This window comes from Lycium barbarum, chromosome 1 (genome assembly GCF_019175385.1).
Source record: "Lycium barbarum isolate Lr01 chromosome 1, ASM1917538v2, whole genome shotgun sequence".
Lineage (NCBI taxonomy): Eukaryota > Viridiplantae > Streptophyta > Magnoliopsida > Solanales > Solanaceae > Lycium > Lycium barbarum.
This window is the reverse complement of record NC_083337.1, coordinates 6,739,276-6,749,266: the sequence shown is the minus strand read 5'-3', so window position 1 is coordinate 6,749,266 and position 9,991 is coordinate 6,739,276.

Below are 9,991 nucleotides of genomic sequence, written 5' to 3'. Positions count from 1 at the left end.
TTGTTGAGGAAGAGAAGGAAGTGCACCCTAGTGTCAAAAGGGTGACGAGGAGCCAAGTGTTGAAAAAGCTACCAGTGAGAGCTTTCAAAAGAGCAAGGTCACGGGGGAAATTAAACCCTTGACTCAATCATATAAGTCTCATCCCCCGTTCCCACAAAGATTGATGAAAAGAACGGAGGATGCCAAGTGCCAACGCTTCTACGACCAATTGAAAGGGTTGTCAATGAATATCCCATTCCTAGACGCATTCCAAGAAATGTCGGGATTTTCTAAATACTTGAAAGATTTGTTGACGAAGAAAAGGCCAATCAAACATGATACGGTGGGAGTCACCCACCATGTGAGTTCTATTATTTCGTCAGCAAATGTTGAGAAGAAGGGAGATCCCGGGGCTTTCACTATCCCTTTCACCATCGGTCATCATGATTTTGCTCGTGCTTTATGTGACAATGGAGCTAGTATTAATTTGATGCCACTAGCCATATATAAGCAAGCTGGTTTGGGAACACCTAGACCAACGAGCATGCGTCTTCAGATGGCCGATGGAACCATCAAAAGACCGATAGGGGTTGTTGATGACATCCTTGTTAAAGTGGGGGAGTTCTTATTACCGGCAGATTTTGTCATCCTTGATTGTGCGGTTGACAAAGAAGTCCCAATTATCTTGGGAAGGCCATTTCTTGCCACCGGGAGAGCCCTAATGGACTCGAAAAAGAATGAAATAAAATTCCGGGTCAATGATGAAGCTTTATATGGGCAAAAGTGTAGATCCCCAATTGGGTGGTTTGAAACCGAAGAAACTAAATTGATAGGGCCAAACTTGGTCCAGCAAGCTATAGAGAAAGTCAAGCTTATACAAGATCGGTTGTTAGCAGCCCAAAGTCATCAGAAATCCTATGCGGATAATCGTCGAAGATACTTGGAGTTCAAAGTGAAGGATTGGGTATTCTTGAAAGTGTTGCCAATGAAAGGCGTTATGAGATTTGGCAAAAAGGGGAAGCTTAGTCCCCGGTATATTGGACCATATGAGATTGTGCGCAAAATAGGCAAAGTGGCCTATTTGTTAGATCTACCTCCGGAATTGGAGTCAGTCCATCCAGTATTTCATGTCTCGATGCTTTGAAAATGTGTTGGAGATCCCACTAGGATCGTCCCAGTAAACGATGTGCAAGTGACAGAGAAATTGACTTATGAAGAGGTACCCATTGCCATATTAGACAGGCAAGTACGGAGGCTTAGAAACAAAGAGGTGGCCTCAGTTAAGTTTCTATGGAGAAGCAGTAAACGAGAGGAGATGACATGGGAAGCAGAAGAAAGTATGCGATCTAAATACCCACATTTATTTCATCCCTTGGAAGAAGCCCAAGATGAGACGTCAAGATCATAAGGTATGTATATTTTCCTTTTATGCTTTTGGGTCATGTGTGGCCAAAATTTTATGTTGCTATGTTGTGGCCCTGTGTGGCATCAATATTATGGGTTGTTGTGGCAGGATGGTAGCGCCATATTATAAGGGAAACGCTGGCGAAATGTTTGTAGAATTCCCGAGAACTTTAACATTCGGGGACGAATGTTCTTAAGGGGGGAAGAATGTTACACCTCGGAAAAAATTTTCGTTGGTACGTAAGTGAACGAACTAGTGATAAGTATGAGTACATGATGTCCATGAGCAAGAAACGACGTTTGATGACCTTAGGCGAGATTTCGAGGGTATCCGATGTGAGATGAGAAAGTTGGCTAAATTAAGATGAGATATAAGGTGAGCAATGCATGTGCATGGACGTGGGTGATTAAAAATGAGAAGTCTAAGAAATATGGGAAGTTGCAGAATTGCAACTGCCCAGTGGTCGTAAAGTGCTAGGACGGACCGTAAACTGGTATACGGTCCGTAAACTAGCAGGTCGTAAACTGCCATGCAAGGCTTCAACTTTCTGCCAGCCGAGAAATGGTAAAATACGACCTGGAGGATGGACCGTAAAGTGATTTACGGCCCGTAAACAATGGTCGTAAATCACCATGCAAGCAGCCAAAGCTTCTGGTTCTGGAAATGGTTAAAGACGATCGTGAGGGACGGTCCGTAAACTGCAATACGGGCCGTAAACCATGATGGACGACCATTGTTCACCTCAGCACAGATTTTGCAAGTCATTAAATAAAGGGACCAACACTTGTTTTATTTCATTACAACATTACACCACTTCTCTCTAAAACCTCTCTCTACATTTATTATACAAGTTTTAAAGGATATTTGAGGATCAACAACATTAAACAAGGTGAATCAAGAGTAAGAACATCATCAAAGATCATCTAGGTCAAGAAATCCAAATGGAGAAAAACTAGGGTTTTGCTCAAAGTGGAGTATTATTAACCAAAGCTTGTTCCTACAACTTCTTAGGTAAGATTCATGATTTTTACATGATGTTTAAGGTATTGAAGAGTTGAAATACATGGATTGTAGAAAATATGGTCAAGTAGGTTATGAATGATGAATAGTGACATTTTGAGGAATAGTTTGAATTGAATCATGAATGTTGTTGTGTTGTGATATGAATGCATTATAAATGGTACTAAGATCATGAACTAGACACTTTAGACGAATGGACGAAGTTGGATGTTATGACCATGAATATGGGTGAATTAGAGGCAAATTAAGGAATCTAGATAATGTGGATAATGTGAGTGACTAATGGCCATTGTTATGATATTAATGAAGGTATAGACGCTAGCATTGGAAGGGAACGTGCAAGTGTAGAATCGTCTGACGAAAAGGTATGTAAGGCTAACCCTTCTTTCATAAGGCATAGTTCCTTGGCCAAACTCTTAAATCCTCTATATGAGTAGGTTGTATTCAAGTGATTGACACTCCGAGCTCATAAGCTCACGATCCTCGATATGTGCGACAGTTGTACTACGCACCCCCATATGACGAGTAAGCATAAGATATAGATGTAGCGAAAATGATGATGATAGTGATGACGATGATAATAATAATGATGCTAAAGGTGCCTACGGGCTATTATACTTACATGTGCCTATAAAGGGCTATAATGACACCCCGAGCTTATAACGCCGGGTAGGATATATGTATATGAATACGTATAAAGTATGTATACAATTACGAAATGCGCGCACACCTCTGCAGATGGTACGGATACCCCTGAAGCCTTGGTAGGGCCAGGTATGAGTAACCTTGAGCCTTGGTTGGCCAAGTATGTATGAGACACCGATCCTATGAGGTCGGTTATGCTATGTAAATGCTATGTATATGAAATGAATATGTATGTAATATGAATATGAATGTGATAAGACTATGTATAAGAATACGAATAAGGATATGTATACGAATATCAGCACAAGTTTAGTATGAGTACTATTATGGAATACGGATGATGACGTAGGTGTACAAATACGTATGAAAAATGGAAAGTCCTACGAAAGGCAGGTAAGTGGTATGACGATGATATTATTGTCTCCCCCTCCTATGCTATTTCATATGTTGTTCATGATGCTTATTTATTGATGTTGCTCATGCTTTATATACTCGTTACATTCTTCGTACTGACGTCCTTTTGTTTGTGGACGCTGCGTCATGCCTGCAGGTGCACAGGGAGACAGACTTGACCCATAGCTGCCTATTTGGAGATTACATAGAGAGCTCCATTTCCTTCGGAGCCATATCTTTTGGGTACTCATTCTTTTGTGTATATATTTATGGGCATAGCGGGGTCCTGTCCCGCTAATGTGATATGTTATACTCTTAGAGGCTCGTAAACATGTGTGTGTGTGGGTAGATGTGTTTGGCCTTGTCGGCCTATGTTTTGTATATCATTTTGTCGGCCACGTTGGCCCATGTACATTGATGTGGCATAGATGCCTATGATGATATAAATGTACTGTTGTCCAAATGGGACTAGTTGACAAATGAATGGAAATGCATGTATAATTATGTGGCTCACCTAGATGTAAGCATAAGAGTAAGCTAAGAGGGTGCCCGGGTGGGCTAGCACCGGGTGCTCGTCGCGGCCCCGAGTCGGGTCGTGACATAACCTTGCAAGCTAGCAAGGGGTTAAAATTGCCTAGTGCTTATGAGAGCATTTTGGTCATTAATTCGTTTGATGTGATAGACGAAGCGGTGGAGCAGAAGTTAGAAGAGAAACACTTTGACGAGACACTTTCGGCTATTTTGGTGAACTTCGATGCGGATGACATGATGGGGTATATTGAAATAGTTAATTCTCTCATTGGCCGGGGTTCATACTCTTACGAGCTGAAGAAATTATCTCTTGATCTTGATAAAAGAACCACACCTCCAGCTAAGCCTTCGATTATTGAGCCTCCAAAACTTGAGCTCAAGCTACTTCCCTCTCATTTGAAGTATGCTTTTCTTGGCCCAGATTATACTTTACCGGTTATTCTCTCATCTTTGTTAAGTGAGGAACAGACTCAAAAGGTGCTTGAAGTGTTGCGGGCTTATCGAAGATCTATCGGGTGGACTATTGCGGATATTAGGGGAATTCCCTCCGGTATTTGTGAACATCGAATCGAGCTTGAGGAGGATAGTTCATCAAATGTAGAGCATCAAAGGAGGCTAAACCCTCCTATGCAAGAAGTAGTCAATAAAGAGATAATCAAATGGTTGGATGCGGGTGTTGTATACCCAATTGCAAATAGTCCATGGGTTAGTCCGGTGCAATGTGTGCCAAAGAAGGGGGGCATCACTGTTGTCCCTAACTCCAAGAATGAGTTGATTCCTACAAGGACAGTCACCGGATGGAGAGTGTGTATGGACTACCGAAAGATAAACATCGCAACTTGTAAAGACCACTTCCCTATGCCTTTTATTGATCAAATGCTTGATCGGCTAGCTGGAAGAGCTTATTATTGCTTTTTGGATGGCTACTCGGGGTACAACCAAATCAACATTGCATTAGAGGACCAGGAGAAAACCACTTTCACTTGTCCTTATGGCACTTTTGCTTTCAGCCGCATGCCTTTTGGCTTATGCAATGCCCCGGCTACTTTCCAACGGTGTATGATGTCTATTTTCTCAGATATGGTGGAAGACTTCTTGGAAGTCTTCATGGATGATTTTTCTGTTGTTGGTGACTTCTTAGACGAATGTCTTGCCAATCTCGGTAAGGTATTGAAGCGATGTGAAGAAACCAACCTTGTACTTAATTGAGAGAAATGTCATTTCATGGTGACAGAAGGGATTGTCCTGGGCCATAAGATTTCCTAGAAGGGCATTGAGGTAGATCGAGCAAACGTTTATGTCATAGCCAACCTCCCTCCACCAATCTCTGTAAAAGAGGTTCGCAGTTTCTTGGGACATGCCGATTTCTATCAGCGATTCATCAAAGACTTCTCCAAGATCGCCAACCCAATGTGTAAGCTCCTTGAAAAAGAAGCTAAGTTTGCATTTGATGAGAAATGCCTTAAGGCATTTAATGAGTTGAAGGAAATGCTCACCTCTACTCCAATTATTGTATCTCCGGATTGGTCAATGCCATTTGAGCTCATGTGTGATGCAAGCGGATTCGCTATTGGTGCGGTGCTTGGGCAAAGGCACAACAAAATCATGCACCCAATTTATTATGCTAGAAAGACCCTCAATGGAGCTCAAATGAATTATACCGTCACCGAGCAAGAGCTTCTAGCCATTGTCTACGCGTTTGAGAAGTTCTGGGCCTATCTACTTGGATCTAAAGTGGTTGTTCATACGGATCATGCGGCCTTGAGATACTTGATGACAAAGAAAGATGCAAAGCCAAGGTTGATTCGTTGGGTCTTGTTGTTACAAGAGTTTGACTTTGAGGTCAAAGATCGAAGAGGTTGTGAAAACCAAGTTGCGGATCATCTATCTAGACTTGAGGTAGCTGGGAGGCCACGTGGAAATCTTGAGTTAAATGATGTTTTACCTTATAAGAGGCTCTTGGCTGTATCTTGTGAGGTTGTCCCTTGGTACGCGGATATCGCCAACTTCTTGGTGACAGGTCTTATCCCCGACGATATCAAGGCTTATCAAACGAAGAAATTCTTGAGAGATAGTCATCAATACTATTGGGATGAGCCCTATTTATTCCGCACTTGTGCCGACAACATCATTCGGCGATGTGTGGCCGAATTTGAGGCCATGGAAATCTTGAAAGCTTGCCATGACTCTCCCGTGGGAGGTCATCACAGTGGGAACCACACAGTAGCTAAAGTGCTTGAATGTGGCTATTATTGGCCCACCATTTATCATGATGCAAATTTGATGGTGAAATCTTGTGACCAATGTTAACGCCAAGGTTCAATTGGGAGGAAGCACGAAATGCCAATGAATATTGTTATGGAGGTTGAGCTAGTCGATGTGTGGGGCATCGACTTTATGGGCCCATTTGTGAGTTCTCGTGGTATGCATTACATCCTCGTTGCGGTTGACTATGTGTCCAAGTGGGTTGAAGTTGTAGCATTGCCCAACAATGATGGCAAGAGTGTTACCAAATTTCTCAAAAGAAACATATTCACAAGGTTTGGTACTCCACGGGCAATTATTAGTGATGGTGGCACTCACTTTTGCAACAGGAAATTTGCTAATCTCTTGGAGAAATATGGAGTGCAGCACAGGGTGGCAACTCCTTAACACCCCCAAACCAGTGGGCAAGTCGAAGTCTCCAATAGGGAGATAAAGAGCATTTTGGCCAAGATGGTTAATGCAAACCGAACTGATTGGTCATCTAAGCTTGATGACGCTCTTTGGGCTTATAGAACAGCGTTCAAGACACCCATTGGTACTTCTCCTTATCGGTTGTTGTTCGGAAAAGCTTGTCATTTACCTGTTGAACTCGAACACAAGGCTTTGTGGGCATTAAAAAAATTAAACATGAATTGGGACGAAGCAACCAAACTGCGGTTGTTTCAAATGAATGAATTGGATGAGTTTCGGTATCATGCCTATGAGAGTGCGAGTTTGTACAAAGAAAGGATGAAACACTATCATGATGTCAAACTTCTGAGGCGATATTTTCAACCGGCTGATTCGGTGTTGCTGTTCAATTCAAGGTTGAAGTTCTTTCCGGGCAAGTTGAAATCTAAGTGGTCCGGCCCTTTTACTTTGTTGAGTGTGTCACCCAATGGGTCGATGGAGTTAAAGTCTGACGACGGGACGTGTACTTTCAGATTCAATGGCCATTGGGTAAAGCACTATCATTGGATGGTTGATGGAGACAAGATTATCGATGCTCACCGGTTAAAACATGGCACTGGACCTTAGCATCCAAAGTGGTATCACGTCGTACCGCGACGTTAAATTGTGCGCTTCTTGGGAGGCAACCCATGTGCATTTTTCGCGATATATTTTTCTTTCCTTCAGTTGATTTTTGTTGTTGAGCTGTTTTAATGATTGTTGATGTGTTGCAGAACCTAAGTGTTGAAACCAGAAATTGCCAGGACAGCAGTTGCACGACACATTCAACGGACCGTCAATCTGATCGATAAATCGTCAAATGCACCATAGAATGGATAACATGAAAGATTGGTCACTGGAAATAATGGCAAATCGACGACAGGTTTGACGCTCCGTCGAACTGATCGACGGTCAGATCGATGGGCGTTCTTCTGCTCTTAAAAAAAAAAGAGGAGAGACACGGAGAGTTGTGTCAAAAAGACGGAATGTCGATTGATCGACGCTCCGTCGATTGAACACTCCCTCCGTCTTTTTAACCCGAAGGTTCAGGGACGTGGGTTTATAACCCACGTGTGTCGCCCTGCCCTTTTTCATATGTAACGTCTCTCTTTCTCTATTCCTCTCTTTGCCTTAACTGCTACCACTTCTCTCCCTTTGCCTTAACGACTACCCAACCCTACCAACTCTCCCCTTCCTTCCCCAACCCCCCCACCGCCACTTTTTCCCCTCCCCTGCCCTACTACGTTATCCCCCTTTGTGTGTGCTTTTTCGAGTAGTGTTCCATTCTAGAAAGTTGAACTCATCTTCCAGGTATATGACTTACTGGATTAGTTTTCCCTTGTGATTGTTTGTTTTTGTATTCTAGGGCTTGTGTTTCTTATTTTTGATTGCTTTCCTTGTTTTTGGCATCGTGTTATTTTCGCCTGGTATGCTCATATTTTTTGCTGGGGGTGATTTGTTGACTTGTCTGTGGTTGTTGGGTGATTGATTTTTAGTCGAGTCGGAGGGCATTACGAGAAACACACCTCATTCATGAGGTTGTTGTTGTTTCGCCCACAAACTGTTCGATGAAATGCCAAAGTAGGGCATTGTGGGTCACAATGGCTTGGAGGGCATTATGACCTTCGAGTTGTTTTGCCCGCCAAATGTTTTCCCTAGTCTAACCCAAGCCAACATGGGGTGAAGTCTGAGTAACCCCAAAATACGTGACGATTGGCACATCGGCCCAAGAATGTATAGAATCTACAGTCTAGCATGCGAAAACATTCGACGCTCAATTAGACGGCCCGTCGATTGACCGTCCTATTTAACGTCGAATGAACCTTATCTAATGTTCTTGCCAAAACAGCATCGACGGTGGATTCGACGACCTGTCGAATCGATCGACGGGGCGTCTTTCCCATCGTTGTTTAGTTCAAATTTCCAGTGGCCAATTTGATGCTGAAATGAGATCGACGATGAGATCGACGGCCCGTCCAATTGATTGACGGGGCATCTTTCTCATCGTCTTTTGATCGGAATTTCCAGTGGCTCACCAGCAATGGACGATGCGATCGACGACGCGTCGAACAGTTCGATGGGAACTTCGATGCTTTGTCGATCTATTCGATGATTCTTTAAGCACATCGACGGACCACTGGTAGCCTTACCAAAGATCGGATGTCTTGTACTTTTGATTGATTCTTTCATTTTTTATGGTTATCTTAACAATGAAGTGTATTCTTTTCTCAGGAATGCCTCCAAAGAAGCAAGTCAAGCGGGGTAGTGGTCCCAGACAAGGTCGAGGTCGGGGTCAAACAGCCCTTACTCCTAGGGATGACCCCTCTGACTCTGACAATCAAGCGGCAGTCCCAACGACTCGATCGAGGGCTCAGACCACTACGCCCCAAGCAGAATCACCCACTGTGGTCTCCTCTCAATCTACAGAGGGGACTTCATTCTCCACATCCGCTGATTCTAGTGATGCAGCGACAGACCAACCAGCCGCTCCTGAGAGAAATTCAGACGAGGAGCACGAGCGGCTGCGGCTGCACAAGATAGAGATAGCAGCAGTCCGCTTCCCCTATGAAGGGTCCCGGAAGTACTATGGCAGGGGGGCCAATACAGACGACGGGGGTCATCTGAGGAGAAATATTCAATAGGAAGAACAAATCAGTATGAGCGGCTTGGAGAGCTACCCTTGGATCACCGATCTCATCCAGCACTATCATCTTGAGGCATTCACCCAGCCTTTAGGGGATTATTGCCCGACCATGGTTCGGGAATTATATGCTACATACAGGGTAAAGCTCGAGCAGCGCCACAAGAACAAGAAAACTTTGAAAGTCGCCCCTCCATTGGACACAGTGTATGTTCGGGGTGTTCATGTTGACATCTCAGCGCGTACAATCAACCGGTTTTATTTTGGTGATGACTTCATGGCACCGACCACAGTGGAATATGATGATAACATGGAAAGACGTGCTGAACAATCTATACGAGAATGGTTTGCGACAGTGATGGCTAGAGGGCCAGCGGACCAGGCCCTATGGTTGAGAAAATTGGTGCCAAAATCCATAAGGTAGATATCAGGTTGGAAGCTAAATTTTGGTGGAATTTCGTCATCTATCGGGTTCTGCCCACGGGAGCAGATAACATAGTTGTTGACACCCAATTTCGTCCCTCCTTTATTCCTATTTTTTATTTCTGCGGGCTTCTAAATTTATTGGCGAGCTAAACATTTTTCAATATTAATATCGTTATTTTCATTTTTCACTATTACTAGCATCACTTTATCACAAATTTCAAAAAAGGTTCGTCGTCACTTTATTTTCGTTAAATTAA